At 36.2% G+C, this 18,926-nt stretch overlaps 3 long non-coding RNA genes and 1 pseudogene across 3 annotated transcripts; all 4 read left to right on the top strand.

Moving 5' to 3' along the window:
- Window positions 1–4,460: 4,460 nt before the first annotated feature.
- Window positions 4,461–7,333, top strand: LOC114155835 (uncharacterized). The gene is made up of 2 exons (XR_003597831.1): window positions 4,461–4,519; window positions 7,174–7,333. It is a non-coding gene; the product is annotated as an uncharacterized LOC114155835 (long non-coding RNA).
- A 2,880-nt stretch (window positions 7,334–10,213) lies between these two features.
- Window positions 10,214–11,872, top strand: LOC114155848 (uncharacterized). The gene is made up of 3 exons (XR_003597844.1): window positions 10,214–10,248; window positions 10,340–10,426; window positions 11,005–11,872. It is a non-coding gene; the product is annotated as an uncharacterized LOC114155848 (long non-coding RNA).
- Window positions 11,873–15,437: 3,565 nt separating this feature from the next.
- Window positions 15,438–17,679, top strand: LOC114155833 (uncharacterized). The gene is made up of 2 exons (XR_003597829.1): window positions 15,438–15,512; window positions 17,550–17,679. It is a non-coding gene; the product is annotated as an uncharacterized LOC114155833 (long non-coding RNA).
- Window positions 17,680–18,294: 615 nt separating this feature from the next.
- LOC114155830 (gastrula zinc finger protein XlCGF57.1-like) overlaps window positions 18,295–18,926 on the top strand; it is an 18,016-nt pseudogene continuing 17,384 nt past the window's right edge.

Raw genomic sequence — 18,926 nt, 5'->3', positions numbered from 1 at the left:
GAGAGATTATAGGCATCAAACGATTGCAAGCTTTTAGGAATGGGGAGAAAATGGACAGTACATCTATTCTATTAGATTTCAAAGATAAAGTTCTGCCTGATAAGGTGATGGTTGGGTTACATGAGTTTTAATGTAAGAGCCTATATTCCACCGCCTCTCAGATGCTATAAGTGTCAAAGATATGGTCATACTGCGAAATGTTTGTAAAGGGAAACAGAGATGTGGTAGATGTGGAGGTGAACATTCGTATGGTGAGTGTGGAAGTAACCCAGTTAAATGTTGTAATTGTGGAGGAAATCATACTGCAGCATATGCAGGATGTATGGTTAGAAAAGAAGCAGCCGAAATTCAAAAGTTTAAAATTGATAGGAGAATTACATATGCTGATTGAAGCAGTGAAAGAGGTGAAAAATATTGGAAATGATCCAAAAACAAATTATGGAAAGGAAGAAGGGATTAATAAAAATCAGGGTAATGTCACGTTAGAAAACTAATTCCCTTTTCTTGCGTATATCATTAATTGCTCAGAACAAGCAAGAACTAAGACTGAAAAAATAAAAATTATAGTAAAGGCAGCTACAAAGTTTTTTAATGTCAAAGATCTGTCATGGGAAAAATTTCATGATGAACTTAGACATGGGGAAGGATCATCTGAAAATGAGGCTTCTCTAATTGTTGCATAATTCAAATTCTACAATGGAACGCTCGAAGTTTATAGCTAATGGACAGGAATTTAAAGGTTTCATAAACAAATTTAAATACAAAACCAGACATAATATGTATTCAAGAAAACATGGCTTAAATCATCACTGCAATTTAATATTCATGGTTACTCAGTTTTACGTAAAGATAGAATAAATGGGAATGGAGGAGGATGTGCCATATTTATAAAGAAAATATTAAATTCATTCAGCTTCAAATAATAACAGACCTAGAAATTATTGCTGTAGAAATTGGAACAAATAATGGAAATATCAAAATAATAAATTATTATAATCCTTGTAAAAAATTAGAAAAATTAAAACTTGAAACAATCCTAAGACATTGGAGAGGGGAAGATAATTTGGTGTGGGGATTTTAATGCACACAGTACTTTATGGGGAGAGCAAGATGATTATAATGGAGGAGTTTTAGAAGAAGTGATTGAAGAAAAAGAATTGGTAGTGTTAAATAATGGTGTAGGCACTCGGGTGGATTTGATCAGAGGGAAAAGAATCAGTTATTGATCTGACTTTGGTGTCGCAATCTTTTGCGGAAAATTGCCAGCTGGAGAATATGCAAAAAAAGTACAATAGGAAGTGATCATTATCCAATTTTTGTTGAGGTAGAAATTGATTATAGAGGAAAACCAGATAAAAAGTGAGGGAAATGGAGATTTGGGGATGCAAATTGGGAAAAATTTAGAATAATAAATGAGATTAATATGGTAAATATAGATACAAGTAAACCAATAAAGATGAATTGAATTTAGAAATTAGTAAAAGCATTATTAACGCAGCAAAAATAGCCATTCCTAGAAGTAATGGTACAAAAAAAAAAAGAGAATAGTTCCTTGGTGGAACATAAGAATGTTCAGGAGCAATTAAAATGCGGAATAAGGCTTTTAAAAGTCTTTAAAAAATTATTTGTTCCAAAATTTAATAAATTACAAAAGGAGACAGGCAGAAGTCAGGAAAATTATAAGAAATGCTAAAAGGGATTATTGGAGGAAATATTGTGAGTCCTTAGGGAGAAATACTGCAATTAGATAAGGTTTGGAATACTATAAAAAAATGTCCGGTAAATCAAGAGAATATTTCTTTCCAGTAGTAAAAGAGGATGATAAAATTATAGTAGATAGTAAAAGTAAAGCAGAATTATTAGCAAGAGTATTTACAAAGATACATAGCACGGAAATCTAAACAGTAAAGAAAAAAAAGGACGTGAAATTACATTGCAGAATCAAAATGAATTACTGTATAATGATGAAGATAATGAGGACCTTATTAATATAAATGTTTCTTTAATAGAGTTGAATAAAGCATTGAAGAATTCCAGTAAATCAACTCCTGGGAATGATCAAATTAGTTACAGTATGCTAGTAATCTTAGTGAATGAGTAAAAAAATATTATTTAGAATTATATAATAAGGTATGGAAGGAAGGGAATATTACCTGACAAGTGTAAAGAAGCAATTGTTATACCTATTTGTAAACCTGGTAAGATCCTCACTCAGCTGAGAGTTACAGGCCAATAGCTTTAACATCATGTATTGTAAGATTATGGAAAAAAATGGTAAATAATAGATTAATTATTTAGAGTTGAAAGAAAAGATTAAATCTATCAATTTGGTTTTAGAAAAGGTAGAAGTACAATAGATTCTGCATTATGTCTGGAATATGAAATTAGACGGGCTCAGATTAATAAGGAGAGTCTAATAGCAATTTTTTTAGATATAGAAAAAGCTTATGATATGGTATGGAAAGAAGGATTGTTAATTAAAATAAAACAAATGGGGATAAGGGGCAGAATATATAGATGGATTAAAAAATTTTAACGGAAAGAAATATAAAAGTAAAGGTAGGTGGCGTTTTAAGTTCAAGGCATCAAATCGAAAATGGCACTCCCCAAGGTAGTATAATAAGTCCTATGTTATTTATTATAATGATTAATGATATTTTTAATAATATAGATAAATCTTTTGGTGTTTCATTATTTGCAGATGATGGCCTTATCTGGAAGAGGGGAAGAAATATTGAATTTGTAAATAGGAAACTACAAGAGGCATTACATAGTGTAGAAGCTTGGGCTTTAGAATGGGGATTTAGAATCTCAATATCTAAATCTAAAGTTGTTGTTTTTACAAATAGAAAGTTAAATATTATTACAAGTCTGAAATTATATGAGAATGTTATTGAAAGGATAGATCAAATAAAATATTTAGGATTCTGGTTTGATAAAAAACTTACATGGAAGACTCATGTTCAGCTCTACAAGTTGAGATGGGTGAGATGCCGTTGGAGCTCAGAAGGAAACAATTAGCAATAACTTACTGGGCAAATATTAAAGGACATAAAGAAAGTTATCCTCCATATATTATGTTACAATCTTGTCAAGAAAAAAAAAAAAGCAAATAAATAGTTTTGGATGGTTTATAAAAAATGAAATAAGAGATATAGGAATAAATCATAGTTTAATTAGTCCTGTGATTGTTCTTCCTGTTATCCCACCATGGATAATTGAGATAGCGGAAGTTGATTTAAGTTTACTGGAAAAAGGAAAACAATTAGAAAAGAAAGAGGTGGAAAATTATATTGGAAATGAATATGCGGAATATATAGAAATATATACAGATGCCTCTAAAATGTCAAATAATAATATAGGAATAGCTTTTATAATTCCGGAATTAGATATTATGAGAAATAAAAGAATAGCAGACAAATTGACAGTATACACAGGTGAACTAATGGCTATTTTAATGGCTCTAGAATGGGTTGAGGAAACAAGAGAGAGAGCGGTTGTAATCTGTTCAGATTCAAGTAGTGCATTAGTAAGTATTGTAGAACAAAATTCAGTCAAGGCAAGATATTATAGTTGATATTAATCAGTTAATGTTTAGGATTAAAAGTTATGGATCTCTGGTCAAATTAGTTTGGGTTCCTGCTCACATTGGAGTAATAGGGAATGAGCTGGCAGATAATTTTGCTAAGAATGCAGCAAAAAAGTGTATTGTTGATTTAAAAATTAAAATGAGTAAAAATGAGGTTAAAAATATTAGTAAAATGTATATTAAGGATAAATGGCAGGAACAGTGGGATAAAGGAAGCAATGCCAGATTTTATTATAGCATCCAAAGAAAAGTTGGAGAATATAGGAAATGTAGCAGGAATAAAAAAGAAGAAGATATTATATCTAGATTAAGGTTTGGACATACAGGTTTAAACAGTACTCTTAAAATAATAAATAAACATGATACAGGTTTCTGTAGTTATTGTGGGAAATTAGAAACAATACAACATTTTTTTTAGAATGTAGTAAGTATGTTCGAGAAAGGGAGGAGTTAATTAGAAATTTAAATAGGAATAAAAATAAATTAGATATTAGAAGTTTGCTTCAAAGATCATCGGGGGACGTAGTTTTTAATAGTATTTTTAATTTTCTAAGGAGAACAGGTATTATGGGAAGATTATAGTGACTTTACATCTGATCCATACTCCAGTCTAGAAGGTGGCGGTAATGCACCTAAAAGTTGTTTGCCAACCGCCATAAAAAAAAACAAGAAGAAGAAGAAGACATGAATGAACGACAGTCATAAAATCCCAAAGAAGAAGAAGAAGAAGACAAAGAAAATGGCGCATGGTCTGTTTGGTTGAATGTTCGACTGTTTCTCTAAACGAGTTTATCAACGAGCCGTTAACTGCTGCTGAAGAAACATTCACAGAGTTTAAAGAAATCATCGTCAAGTCGGAGGAAGAGATGGATGATCATCGCAGACTGCTGGATTTCTCCCGGAGGCCCCAGATAATCTTACACCGAATAGGTAGGAACCACCAGCGTTTGGATGCAGGTTAAGGTCTAAATGTCTGCACCTTTCTGTATGAGGATCATTTTAGTAAATGTTCTTTTCCCGTATAAATGTTTTTTAACGGTAAATGAACGCAGAATCAGAATTACGCTGTGAAAATGGCTCATATACACGAAGCTGAATTTGGTTTCCGATTCGGGAAATGGCTAAAGGGTTATTCCACCTAATTTTTCACTAGCTTCCGCATCTTATTCGATTCTAGTTTAAAAACTACAACACCTGGAGTCTTAAGACCTGAACTGGATTATTCTGCTCTAACAGCAGAATATTCAGAACCTTGTTGGGATTTGTGAAACCTTTTTCTAATTAGTTAAACTTCAATAAAGGTTGATTTCACCACTTTTTGGATCTCTTTCCCTAACATTGATTTAGATTATTCCACACAAGGTGGCAAAGACTCTTATTTATATTAAATTCTTTCACTCTGTCTAAAGTAAAATAGCTCCTGTTTTAGTTTTGAAGGTTTCATAAAGACCATGTGAGGAAGAAGTGGGGAATGTCTTTAAGGAGAGACGGATTCACTGCACTGATGAATCTCAGCTGCTGAATCTCTCTTAAGCTCCTCCTCAGCTGGAAAACATGAATAAAACCTATATAGATATTATGTATATACGCATGTCCATAAATATGTGTAGTTTAATGCATTTAAAAATAATTTCCTTGTAAATGTTGCTAACCTTTTAATAAGGTTTACAGAAAAATTGGTGAATATCTGTTTAGTATTTAGCGAGTTATGATTGATAAATGCGCTGATTTTTTTTTTCTTTTTTTCTTTCGAAAAATTTTATTGTTACTGTAAACATTTAAAAACATTACATTGTTGCAATTATTCAGAAATTTCTAAAAACTTACAAATTCATCAATTTAGGCTAAAAGCTAAGAACAAGAATTATAAAACATAAAATCTCTGTGTGTTAAAAGTTGAGCAGGACCGGGGTGACTCCTTCCAAAGTCCGGAGCCGTCTCGACCTTCCAAACAGTGCTGGTGCTCAGAGGGGAAACCTGCCCTGAAGCTCCTTCCCTCCTGCCTCAACCGGAGAGCCAGGCCGCCGCTGCTTGGACCTCTACTCGTGGAGCACCGGCTCCTTCGTCCACGGAGGCGCAGGCGATTCTTCTTGGTGGCTGTGTCCTTGGCGCGCCACCTGCAGCCCTTGGTGTTCCTCTTTTTGCTGCTGCCATCCGGATCATAGCCACGGGGGGCATCTGCCTGCGCCCGCTCACCAGCAAGTTTCTGGAGGTCCAAGTGGCGTCTTTGATGGTGGCTGGGGTGAGCCACCTCTCATCGAAGTCTTTTTTAGTCATTTTCAGCTGGCTCACCCCGTACAGCACTAGCTGTACATGAAGGACCTCCCTTGCTGGCAAGTGTGGGAATTGCAAGGAGCCGGCCTTCGCCCACAGGTCCACAGCAGCGCTGCACTCCCACAGCAGGGGCCTCACCGACTCCGGCGCGCCACAACCGGGACGGGGGCAGATGGACGTAGTCTATGGGGAAAAGGGGCACAATGACTATGGGCAAAGGTGCATTCATGGGCCCAATATGAGTGGGAATTTACAGTTTCTTTATGTTTACGCCGTTTTCAACTAATACACCAAACAGTTACATAAATAAAAGATGTTCAATGTCCAAACAACTTGAAAATTGCTTTTATAGTTTATTTTTTCCTGTTTGACAAGCAAATAACAAAGATCAAACTTTTCATTAGTGATGTGTTGAGTAATGAAGCGGGTAAGACAGAGAACTCACCTAAACCTGAGCAGTTAAAGTTTTTATTTTTAGTAATAAATCGTTGTCCCTGGTGACATAGCGAGTAACAAGCCAATCACAACCCTCTTTTCTATTTGTTTCTAGTTTTCTTTTGGATCCAGCCATTGTTTCATACAACCAGATTAATCAGAATTTATGTATCAGAATCACAAACATTTTAAACTTGTTTATTCATTGTAAAGCTTCATGTTGTTTTCACGTTGCCTATTTTACATATATTGTCCAGTTGATGTCACAGTAGAGCAAATGAAGCACCGCGGTGCATCGGCTCATGAGTCGAATGATTGGATGGAGTTCCTCAGGGCTTCATGAAGCTGCATCTCACCATCACTACTTTTCATTGTTCCTCTCCTGCTCTGGTCAAAACCCACAGGCCCAACCCAGTGCATGCTGGTCCTATACCAGTCCCTATACTTACAGAAAATTGTCCCACAGTTCTTAATGTCTAACTTAGAAAAGTTAATAATAAAGTAACAAAAACTAAACAGCTATTAACCTACAAATAAACTCATGGTTATAAATAAACCAAAGATATAAAGTGAACTAAAGTAAAATTTCAATATAATTTAAAGTAATAAAAATAAATAGTATCTTGAAATAATACAATTTGCAGGTAAATATTAATAATCCCTACTACAATTTTTGTAATAAAATATTTTTTTTCATATCCGTTAATTTGAGAATTCCCCAAATGTCAGCTGGATATATCGACTGATCTGTCTCTCTGTCTACGCTCTTGAATTATCAATTGGTTTTTTTTATTCATTTCTGTCTTGAAAGATGAACAATTACTCGTATTTATTTCAGAAAAGGTAGCAATTACTTTCTCTGTTTTCTTGTCCAGATTTCCTGAAGTGTAACGTTTATAACCTGGAGAGGAGATCCACTCCGGACCAGGAGGAGTTAGAACCTCTGCAGGTGAAACAAGAACAGGAAGAGCCTGAAGATCATCAGATAAAAGAAGAGCAGGAGGATCTAAAACACCAGCAGATAAAAGTGGAAGAGAAAGAAGTTTACTGCAGTCAGGGTGAAGAACAGATTGAATTAAAACAGGAGACTGATACCTGCATGGTGGTTCCTGTTGATGAGCAAACAGACCACACTGAATCAGAACCAAACAGGAACCAAGTCATCTTCCAGGAAGCTGCTGAAGCTGAGAACCAAAATCAGGAAAGAAGAAAACCTTTCTCATGTGTCATCTGTAAAAAGCGTTTGACTTCAAAATCTGTTTTTGATGCTCATATGAGAACTCATACGGGTGAAAAGCTGTTTTCATGTGTGACCTGTGGAAAAGGTTTTGGTTATAAACTGGCTTTAACTCAGCACATGATGATTCACACTGGTGAAAAGCCGTTTTCATGTGTGGCCTGGACAGAGATTTAGTCGAAAACAGGATTTTACTCAGCACATGAGAATTCACACTGGTGAAAAGCCGTTTACATGTGTGAATTGTGGAAAATGTTTTAGTCACACAAAGCATTTAACTAAGCATATGATGATTCACACTGGTGAAAAGCCGTTTTCATGTGTTAACTGTGGAAAAAGCTTTAGTCAAAAACCGGGTTTAACTCGGCACATGAGGATTCACACTGGTGAAAAGCTGTTTTCATGTGTGACCTGTGGAAAATGTTTTGGTTATAAACTGGCTTTAACTCAGCACATGATGATTCACACTGGTGAAAAGCCGTTTTCATGTGTGAACTGTGGAAAGAGATTTAGTCTAAAACAGGATTTAACTCAGCACATGATGATTCACACTGGTGAAAAGCCGTTTTCATGTGTGACCTGTGGAAAAAGTTTTATTCGAAAACAGGATTTAACTCAGCACATGAGAATTCACACTGGTGAAAAGCCGTTTTCATGTGGAAATTGTGGAAAAAGTTTTGTCAAAAACAACATTTAATTCGGCACATGAGGATTCACACTGGTGAAAAGCCGTTTTCATGTGTGACCTGTGGAAAACGTTTTGGTTATAAACTGGCTTTAACTCAGCACATGATGATTCACACTGGTGAAAAGCCGTTTACATGTGTGAATTGTGGAAAATGTTTTAGTCACAAACAGCATTTAACTAAGCATATGATGATTCACACTGGTGAAAAGCCGTTTTCATGTGTTAACTGTGGAAAAAGTTTTAGTCAAAAACAGGCTTTAACTCAGCACATGATGATTCACATGGTGAAAAGCCGTTTTCATGTGTGAACTGTGGAAAGAGATTTAGTCGAAAAGATGAGTTAACTAAGCATATGATGATTCACACTGGTGAAAAGCCATTTTCATGTATGAATTGTGGAAAAAGCTTTCGTCAAAAACCGGGTTTAACTCAGCACATGATGATTCACACTGGTGAAAAGTCGTTTTCATGTGTGAATTGTGGAAAAAGCTTTCGTCAAAAACCGGGTTTAACTCGGCACATGATGATTCACACTGGTGAAAAGCTGTTTCATGTGTGACCTGTGGAAAAAGTTTTGGTTATAAACTGGCTTTAACTCAGCACATGATGATTCACACTGGTGAAAAGCCGTTTCATGTGTGACTGTGGAAAAAGTTTTATTCGAAAACAGGATTTAACTCAGCACATGATGATTCACACGGGTGAAAAGCCGTTTTCATGTGGAAATTGTGGAAAAAGTTTTAGTCAAAAACAAAATTTAATTCGGCACATGATGATTCACACTGGTGAAAAGCCGTTTTCATGTGTGACCTGTTTAAAAAGTTTTAGTCATAAAAATAGTTTAACTCAGCACATGACGCGTCACACAGTTGAAAAGCTGTAGAATTATGTTCCATAAATGTCCTGTGTTGTATTTGTTAAATGTGATCATTTTGATCTTCACATTTGGATACTTAGAGATGTTCAACCATGACACATTTTCCTTCATTGATGTTTTATTTTTCTGGTATATTCTGTATCAATAAACAATAATGATGAACTGTATGTTATTGTATTAACTTACTGTTTATGTCAAACTGTATGTTGTGTGTGTACAACGTGAAGAGCAGAGGGCTCAGCACACAGCCCTGAGGAGTGCCAGTACTGATGCTGATAGATGAAGAGGCTTGGGGGCCCACTGACTATTTCATGCATTAACAGAGTTTGACCGGACATGGACTCCCTTCCAGAACATTCTCCCATGATTGGACTTGAGGGATTGATTTGTATTATTCTGTACCATAGAGAGTGAGTGGGGTTTATTTTGTAGTTTTTTAAATCAACAATAGAATGTATATAATGGTTGAGTGTTTTTAAAAAAATCTACAAAACAGTATTTGTGTTAATTTTGTCTTTAATGTAAAATGAGATTGAATCTGATTTCATTTCTTTCAAATTATGTTAACCAGTTTTACTCTACCTAATTAAAATACTCAAATAAAAAAAAATCATTTGTACTTTAAAAAAATGCAAAATTCACCACAGACTAATTTTCATGCATTGATTGCACAAAGTACATGTAATTATTTTTAATATTTTGCTTTTTTCTCTTGTTTAGCTGTAATATTTTAATCTGTTCTGCTGCAGCATTCAGATTACTGTATTTTAATGATGAAACTAATTTTATTATAATGTATTTTAGAAAGAAATAAACGTGTAACATTTCATTTAACATTAAAAGTTTTGAGTTTTCCTTTAGTGTATGTTGTGCCTTATCCTTGAACCCAGTAGATGGTGGTACTACAGCTATACTGGTTGTAGCCACTGTGGTTCCTGTAACTGATGGGTTGCCGGTTCAAACTTCCCACATGTAACCCAGGTGTCCGCCATGACCCAATCACCTTCCCTTTAAGTTGATTGTCATGTGTGCTTCCGGGTTGTTTTTTTCTTCCCCACCTTGCTGCTACTCACTGTTGGTTGTTTGTAAAACAACCTGGAGTTTCTGAATCGACTCACTCATTTAATCTCTAAAACTTGAAGATTGCGGTGAGTTGTTAAATACCATCTGACTTGACGTTGTATAGTATTTGCAATGATAGCGCCGCTAATATTTCCCTCCTGTTGAATCACTCGCCAGGTTGTGATCCATTGACAGCTGGTGAACCTTCCTGATCTGAGCAAGTTATCATTGCATCCACCTCATCAGATAATCCGTTACTCGACGGTGAGTAGATAATAGGGCGTTATTTTCGCTCTGCTGCGCCAGTTAGCATTAGCATTAGCTCTGATCCATCGACAATCAGTGGCCCACATCAGTTTAGTCTACTTATTAATTACTTACTTAATGAAGAATCACACTGTTGCAGCCGAATTAAAGACCACACCTTTAATATTTAAGGGTTTACCTTTCAACTTTAGATTTGATTATTTTTTCCATGATTTCTTTATTGGTGTTGCATTCCATGTTGGTGCAGCGATGAAATTTGGTACCTAATATGATTTAGTTTGTAGCTACTTTGATCAATCACATTTGTAAGTTGATTGATTTGATTCAATATTGGTTGTTTGTAACGACTGCTAATTATATTATCTAGGCAATTTTGAACTTGAATTATGAAGTGCGCTTTTTAAAAAAAAAAAAGGATTTAAATTTTTCTTTTTATCTTCTCCTTTCTTTTTATTTTTTCTATGAAGTTGTTAAAATATAGCAAGTACATATTTAATGTTTCGTTGTCTCTTCCATTTAGTTTTATAAATATAATGTTTATATATGAACTTAATGTGTGTTATCTGGCCTTTTAGGTCAGGTTTTTCCCCCTTCCCCTTGCATTGACTCACTTGATGACGGAAGATGGCGAGCTACCCACCCACCATCTGGTGGTAGGAAAACGGAACTACACTTTCCCTACAGAAACGAACTAAACTCTTGAGTATTGAAAAGGGAACATAATTATTCTCTTTTTGTTCTTGGATCTATTGTGGACTCTATTACGTTTGAAGTATCACTGATTATTATTATAATTGTTTTTGTTGGTTTGTTTTTTTCCCCTTCTGTTTTTGGAAATTTATTGTTTTGTTTTGGTATTATTATTATTATTATTATTATTATTATTGCCACTGCAATAAATAGCAATATTAACAAACTTTACTTTTTTGTATCAGTTGTATTAATTATTCACCCCACTCATGACTCCGTGCCGTACCTACTTCTGATTATACAACCTGGTTAACACTACACCTCGCAGTCAGATCTGCTCAGTTGAGAAAGGCGCTACACACATCCATCTCAGTTGTTGAGTCCTTGAGCAAGGCACCAAACCTGCCTTGCCTGCTGTTAGTCAGAAGTCCGATGGCGCCCATTGTGTAGCAGCTTCTGTCAGTCTGCCCTAGGGCAGCTGGGCTACAATGTAGCTTACCACCATCAGCATGTAAAGCACTTTGGCATCCTCTGCACTAGATAAATCGCTATACATACATTTACCATTGACTAAACACTTGCATTTTGTCTTTTTGTTGTGTTTTGTATTAAACTTGTCCTGTCTGACAGTGTGACACTCAGCATTGTCGAGTACCAAGGTTAAGCCCTAAAGACTTGCACAAGTGGACCATTATGGCTTCCCCCTGATATAATTACATGAAACTTTATTAGAAACTGCTTTGGGTTTTATTAAATTGTAATGAGACGGAGAAGAAAGCGGGAGAGAAAAGAAAGGTGAGAAAAAAGTTTTATAGGGGCCCCCTCCTCTCACCCAACTTGATATAAAGGTGATCACAGAGAGGAGGGAGCCAGAGACCAAACTTGACAGACAGACCAGGCACACAGAGACAAGATCACATGTTCCCATTCTCATGTGTACACCCAGACATTCAAACCCATGTAGATAATGTCAAACTAAACAAAACAAAAATGGACGCCATACACCCACTTGCATTTCTCATACACAGAGATCCAACCAGAACCAGGACCACCAGCTTAGGAATCATTCAAACCAAACCCTTATCCCAATTCACAAACCCAGCCTGCCAACCAAAGGATCCACCTAGTCCCAATGAAAAAGGTCCAGCAGACATACAGCGCACCGGTTGACTGAAAGAACCCCAACCCAAGAAATGGACCGACCAGCCAGCTCAGCGCAATATCCAGAACAGAATACCACCACAGCCCTGAATCCCAGCCCAGCACCAGGCTGAGGCCACAAATAGGCTAGCAAAGCAATAAATCACACCCCATACCAACACCAAGACAGACAGACAGCAAACGATACCAGACCCAAAAAAAGGGGCCAATCAAAATGCAAACACCAGCCAACACAAGCACTTTCACCACTTCATACACAAATAAGCCAAAAACACAAGCCTCTCACCTTGCCGACTACACCACCAGTAGGAAGGATGCTACAGAAAAGCCAACGCACCAACTGTGAATAAGGAAGCAGCCCCTCACAGGTCCATAAACATCCCAGCCGCCAAGTGATAAGTAAAAAAGCCAATCCTAACCTGGTACAACCTGGTTTTCATACATTGATTGTTCTTGATTGTAGAAAATATGGTTGAATATTTTCTTCAATAATTTGTTGTGTCTTTTGTCTTAGTTATATTTTTCTCTGTTCTGCTGCAGCTGTTTTCTATTATAGATCACCATGTTTCTAATGCTGGAACTAATTTAACCTCCACACATAGATATATTATTAGTGTCTTAGAAAGTTAGTAGAACATTTGCCTTTCCTGTGAAAATGTCGTGTTAGTGCTGAATGTTACTGCTGAAAATTGTAGAAACATTTGAGTTCAACTGCAGAACACTTGCTGAAATAAAATGAGTAGAAGCAGCAGGAAAAAGTTAAAAAGTGCAAACCTGTCAGCTAAACTGAATAACTTAAAACCAGTACCAACAACCCTGCTTAAAACTTTAAATGTTGCACAGAAATGCTTGCAAAGGTAAAGTATAAGGTCATATTGAATAATTTCAGTATTAAAGAGAGTAATAGCATTTAACCCATCTAGTGCAGAAGAAAGAGTGTATAAGCTAACATTAGCTAAATAAATATTAGTGAGGCAATCGATGATAAAAATACACAATTATTTAGTTTGTTGCCAACAACGCCACCTGGCAAAGAATCAAAGAACCGAGCAAAGAATCACCAAACACCGTGACGTCACAAACACTCGTTGGATTTCCCTCCATCGATTTATGTTGATCACGGGACAGCCACAGTAACAGGGGGCGCCACCATCTGGGCCAAACGCACCACCTTCAATCCTGAGAGCTAACAAAGAAATAAATACAAACTATTATTAAAATACCAGTAGAAAATTCAAGTAGAAAAACCCGTTAAAAGTCCTTCACACTCGACCACCAGCACCGCACATTTAACCCTCCTGTTAAGTTCCAGGTCAAATTGACCCGTTTTAAAGTTTAATTTTTTTTTTTTTAATAGTTGCAAGTATTTTTTTTGCATGAAACTTTTTCTATTTGTCTTAATAGGTGCACTCTACATATAAATTGAAAATCAATTCATTTTACACATTTGTACCAACCCCTACGTCTACTTTTACATAGGTACTGTTCGGGTCAATTTGACCTGGTAGTCAGGTTAAAGTGCAAGATAAGATTTTAAAAAATGTCCAATTCTATATGTTTCCTTGCAGCTATGAACCATATTTCACCACACACACACACACACACACACCACCCCACACACATACCTGCACACCGCCACTCACACAAGCCCACTTTCTCACTACTCTCTTTACTTCACTAGGAAACTGCGAGAAAGCAGGTGTTCATGTTACGCCCCTTATGAGTAAGAACTCTATCAGTAGGGGAATAATGAAAACACGGACACGATGTCACTGCTTTCGTCTCCAGTGATGTAATGGAGGAGCAGAAGCGTCGCGTTCCCCTACATCCGATCAGACAAAACCAATCGAAACCCGAATGATTAAACCCTCATAACTTAAAATCTAAAAGGTTGAACTTTTCAAGAAATATAACCAAACATAGCCGGAAAAGTAACATTAAAGAAAAATACATTGTTTTAAACTTCATTAAACTTAGGCTACCTTTTACTGTATCTGTCTGTAGCACTGAACTTGAAAGACCAAAATAATCGATCGCAGATCACTAGATCTTGTTTTCCCTTTTGGTTGTCTAAAACAGTTTTATAACCACTACATTCACACAACTTTTGATGGGAATCTTTTCTGTTCCCGTGGATAAACTCCACCCACACTGAGTGACACTCAGCAGAAGGGGAGGAAAACATAAATATTCTCTGCATGACTCATTTCTCTTGATTTTAATCAGCGGGACAATTTGACTAAGAACAGTATGTGTGTCTCAAATTCAATTATAAAGACCACCCATTAAAAAAAAAAAGTGTAATATAAAATGTTTCACCAAAGATCAATTTCAAGGAAATTATAGTTTTTCTGTGTCTAGGTTTTTTTTCAGTGGACATAAAAAAAATGTAAATTCCATTTTTTATGTCCAAATGAGTAAATGAGTGGGTTGATGTTATTGATCCTTAATTGCTGAGAAATAAAAAAACACCATTGCACAAATATTGATTGAAATTATTAGTATTGGGGTTAATAATCAGATATAAATATGTTTTGGAGGATTTATTTTGGTTTCTGACACTATAGCATGATTAAACACTCCCAGGTTCAAATTGACCCAAGAACATTTTTGCTGTACCCTAGAAACGAACATAACAGGAGGGTTAAATGAACAAGCCGGTGCTGATCGGCTCTCAATAAGCCACAGGATGAGCGGAACCAGCGGTAACTCCGAACAAAGCAGCAGCGATCATTGTGGATATACGGAAACTATAGGAAAGGTTCTGATCTGGTGGAGTGAAGAAACTGTGAAACATGTTGCGGGATGTAGGAGATACGAATCAGAAGACAATATTAACTTTGGATTTGTGGAAAACTGGAATACTAATATTGTATTTGATTTATTTAGATAAAGTGGAAGAAAAGATTTTACGTCTTTCAAAGAGAACTGGCACTGTATGAGAAATCTTTAGATGATCGTAAGATCCACCAGGTGGCGGTAATGCAATGACATGAATAAACGACAGTCATAAAATCCCAAAGAAGAAGAAGACAAAGAAAATGGCGCATGGTCTGTTTGGTTGAATGTTCGACTGTTTCTCTAAACGAGTTTATCAACGAGCCGTTAACTGCTGCTGAAGAAACATTCACAGAGTTTAAAGAAATCATCGTCAAGTCGGAGGAAGAGATGGATGATCATCGCAGACTGCTGGATTTCTCCCGGAGGCCCCAGATAATCTTACACCGAATAGGTAGGAACCAGCAGCGTTTGGATGCAGGTTAAGGTCTAAATGTCTGCACCTTTCTGTATGAGGATCATTTTAGTAAATGTTCTTTTCCCGTATAAATGTTTTGTTAACCGGTAAATGAACGCAGGAATCACAATTACGCTGTGAAAATGGCTTATTGATGTAGAAATAAAATGACCTTTTATGGCTTTTCCTCCTTTAACTAATCAAACTTACTTTTGAAAACAGGAGAAATGTGAACAATGCAGCGCAAGGTTAGTAAAGCAGACAGCATGAAACAATAATAGTGTGTTAGTAGCTGTAAAATGTAATAATTTGTAATAAATAAATTGTAGTGGCGATTGTTTGTCAAACCAAACATCCTATAAAAGTTCAGTCAACAAGCCACTGCTGCACTGAGGTGATGCTTCGTACGAAGGTAAAAGAAGTTCAATGTCCAAAAAGCTTGAAGATTGCTTTTATAGTTTATTTTTTCCAGTTTGACAAGCAAATAACAAAGATCAAACTTTACATTAGTGATGTGTTGAGTAATGAAGCGGGTAAGACAGAGAACTCACCTAAACCTGAGCAGTTAAAGTTTTTATTTTTTAGTAATCAATCGTTGTCCCTGGTGACATAGCGAGTAACAAGCCAATCACAACCCTCTTTTCTATTTGTTTCTAGTTTTCTTTTGGATCCAGCCATTGTTTCATACAACCAGATTCATCAGAATTTATGTATCAGAATCACAAACATCTTTTACTTGTTTATTCATTGTAAAGCTTCATGTTGTTTTCACGTCGCCTATTTGGGGCCTGCCCATAGCAATGCATAGGGATGCAATCTCTATGCATTGCATGGCAGGCACCTATTGTTCTACACCTCAAAATAACTGCTGCTTAGACTCAAAATAGACAGAATTTTGTCTGCCTCTCTGAGCTGCTCTTTAGAACCACAGTGATGGCAGAATGTCAGAACTACAGACATGGTGAAACAACTGCTATAAACTCATTGCATCTCTGAATAGTGATGCCCCACATGCTACTGACAGCATTCACATTGAATACACATTGAATTAGTATGGCCATTTAATATGAAGCTTACTGAAGATTTCAAAATAAAAGCCTTAATATTCGTCTAAGGTTAGTGCACTACCATCGGCAGTGAAATAATGTTAGCCTGCATTATCTTTGCTAATATCTTTGCTGCATTAGTCTTTTAGCTTAAATAAGCTATTAGCTAATTTTCTTACTTATTAGCCATGTTTAGTATACCGAATGGAGTAAGTAAAGTACAGACAACATGCTAGTGATGCCCCACATGCTACTGACAGCATTCATGCTGACATTAGCATTTTGGCTAATTTCAGCTGATACACTTACTTTATCATACTGAATGGTGCAAGTACATGTTAGTAAACATTCTGGTCATTCTCCTCATATGATTGCAGCTTTCTTTAGCATTGATGCTAATTTTTAGATGGATGGAGTTCCTCAGGGCTTCATGAAGCTGCATCTCACCATCACTACTTTTCATTGTTTCCCTCCTGCTCTGGTCAAAACCCACAGGCCCAACCCAGTGCATGCTGGTCCTATACCAGTCCCCATACTTACAGAAAATGGACCCACAGTTCTTAATGTCTAACTTACAAAAGTAAATAACAAACACAAAGCAATAAAAACTAAACAATTATTAACCTACAAATAAACTCTGTAAATAAACCCCAAAATATAAAGTGAACTAAAGTCAAATTTTAACCCAAATAAAAGTAATAACTCCAAATTAAGGAATATCTTGAAATGTTAATATTTACTAGTAAATTTCATTAACATTGGCAACTATTATTAATTTATAATAAATAAAAAAATTTAATATCCGTTCATTTGAGAATTCTCCAATTGTCAGCTGGATTTGTCGCCTGATCTGTCTCTCTGTCTACGCTCTTAAATTTTTCGGTGTGGGTTTTTTCATTTTTGTCATTTCTGTCGTAAACAATGAACGATTTCTCCCATTTACTTCAATAAAATAACGATTGCTTTTTAAATCTGTTTTCTTGTCCAGATTGCCTGCAGTGTAACATTTATTACCAGGAGAGGAGATCCACTCTGGACCAGGAGGAGTTGGAACCTCTGCAGGTGAAACAAGAACAGGAAGAGCCAGAAGATCATCAGATAAAAGAAGAGCAGGAGGATCTAAAACACCAGCAGATAAAAGTGGAAGAGAAAGAAGTTTACTGCAGTCAGGGTGAAGAACAGATTGAATTAAAACAGGAGACTGATACCTGCATGGTGGTTCCTGTTGATGAGCAAACAGACCACACTGAATCAGAACCAAACAGGAACCAAGTCATCTTCCAGGAAGCTGCTGAAGCTGAGAACCAAAATCAGGAAAGAAGAAAACCTTTCTCATGTGTCATTAGTAAAAAGTGTTTGACTTTCAAATCTGTTTTTGATGCTCATATGAGAACTCATACGGGTGAAAAGCAGTTTACATGTGTGACCTGTGGGAAAAGTTTTATTCGAAAACATGTTTTAACTAGGCACATGATGATCCACACTGGTGAAAAGCCGTTTTCATGTGTGACCTGTGGAAAAAGTTTTTTTCACAAACATCATTTAACTCGGCACATGATGATTCACACTGGTGAAAAGCAGTTTACATGTGTGACCTGTGGGAAAGGTTTTATTCAAAAACATGTTTAACTAAGCACATGATGATTCACACTGGTGAAAAGCCGTTTTCTTGTGTGAGCTGTGGAAAAAGTTTCAGTGGAAAATACAATTTAACTGAGCACATGATGATTCACACAGGTGAAATGCCGTTTTCATGTGTGACCTGTGGAAAAAGTTTTCTTCGAAAACAGGATTTAAGTAAGCACATGATGATTCATACTGGTGAAAAGTCATTTTCATGCGTGACCTGTGGAAAAAGTTTTAGGCATAAATATGCTTTAACTCAGCACATTAGGATTCACACTGGTGAAAAGCCATTTTCATGTGTGACCTGTGGAAAAAGTTTTATTCGAAAACAGGATTTAACTCAGCACATGATGATTTACACTGGTGAAAAGTCTTTTCATGTGTGAACTGTGGAAAAAGTTTTAGTCAAAAACAGAATTTAACTCCGCACATGATGATTCACACTGGTGAAAAGCCGTTTTCATGTGTGACCTGTGGAAAAAGTTTTATTCGAAAGCAGGATTTAACTCAGCACATGATGATTCACACAGGTGAAAAGCCGTTTTCATGTGTGACCTGTGGAAAACCTTTTAGGCATAAATCGGTTTTAACTCGGCACATGATGATTCACACTGGTGAAAAGCCGTTTTCATGTGTGACCTGTTTAAAAAGTTTTAGTCATAAACATAGTTTAACTCAGCACATGACGCGTCACACAGTTGAAAAGCTGTAGAAGTATGTTCCATAAATGTCCTATGTT

Source organism: Xiphophorus couchianus, chromosome 13 (assembly GCF_001444195.1).
Source record: "Xiphophorus couchianus chromosome 13, X_couchianus-1.0, whole genome shotgun sequence".
Taxonomy (NCBI): Eukaryota; Metazoa; Chordata; class Actinopteri; order Cyprinodontiformes; family Poeciliidae; genus Xiphophorus; species Xiphophorus couchianus.
The sequence above is the reverse complement of the archived record's forward strand: the minus strand, read 5'-3'. Positions and strand labels throughout refer to the sequence as shown.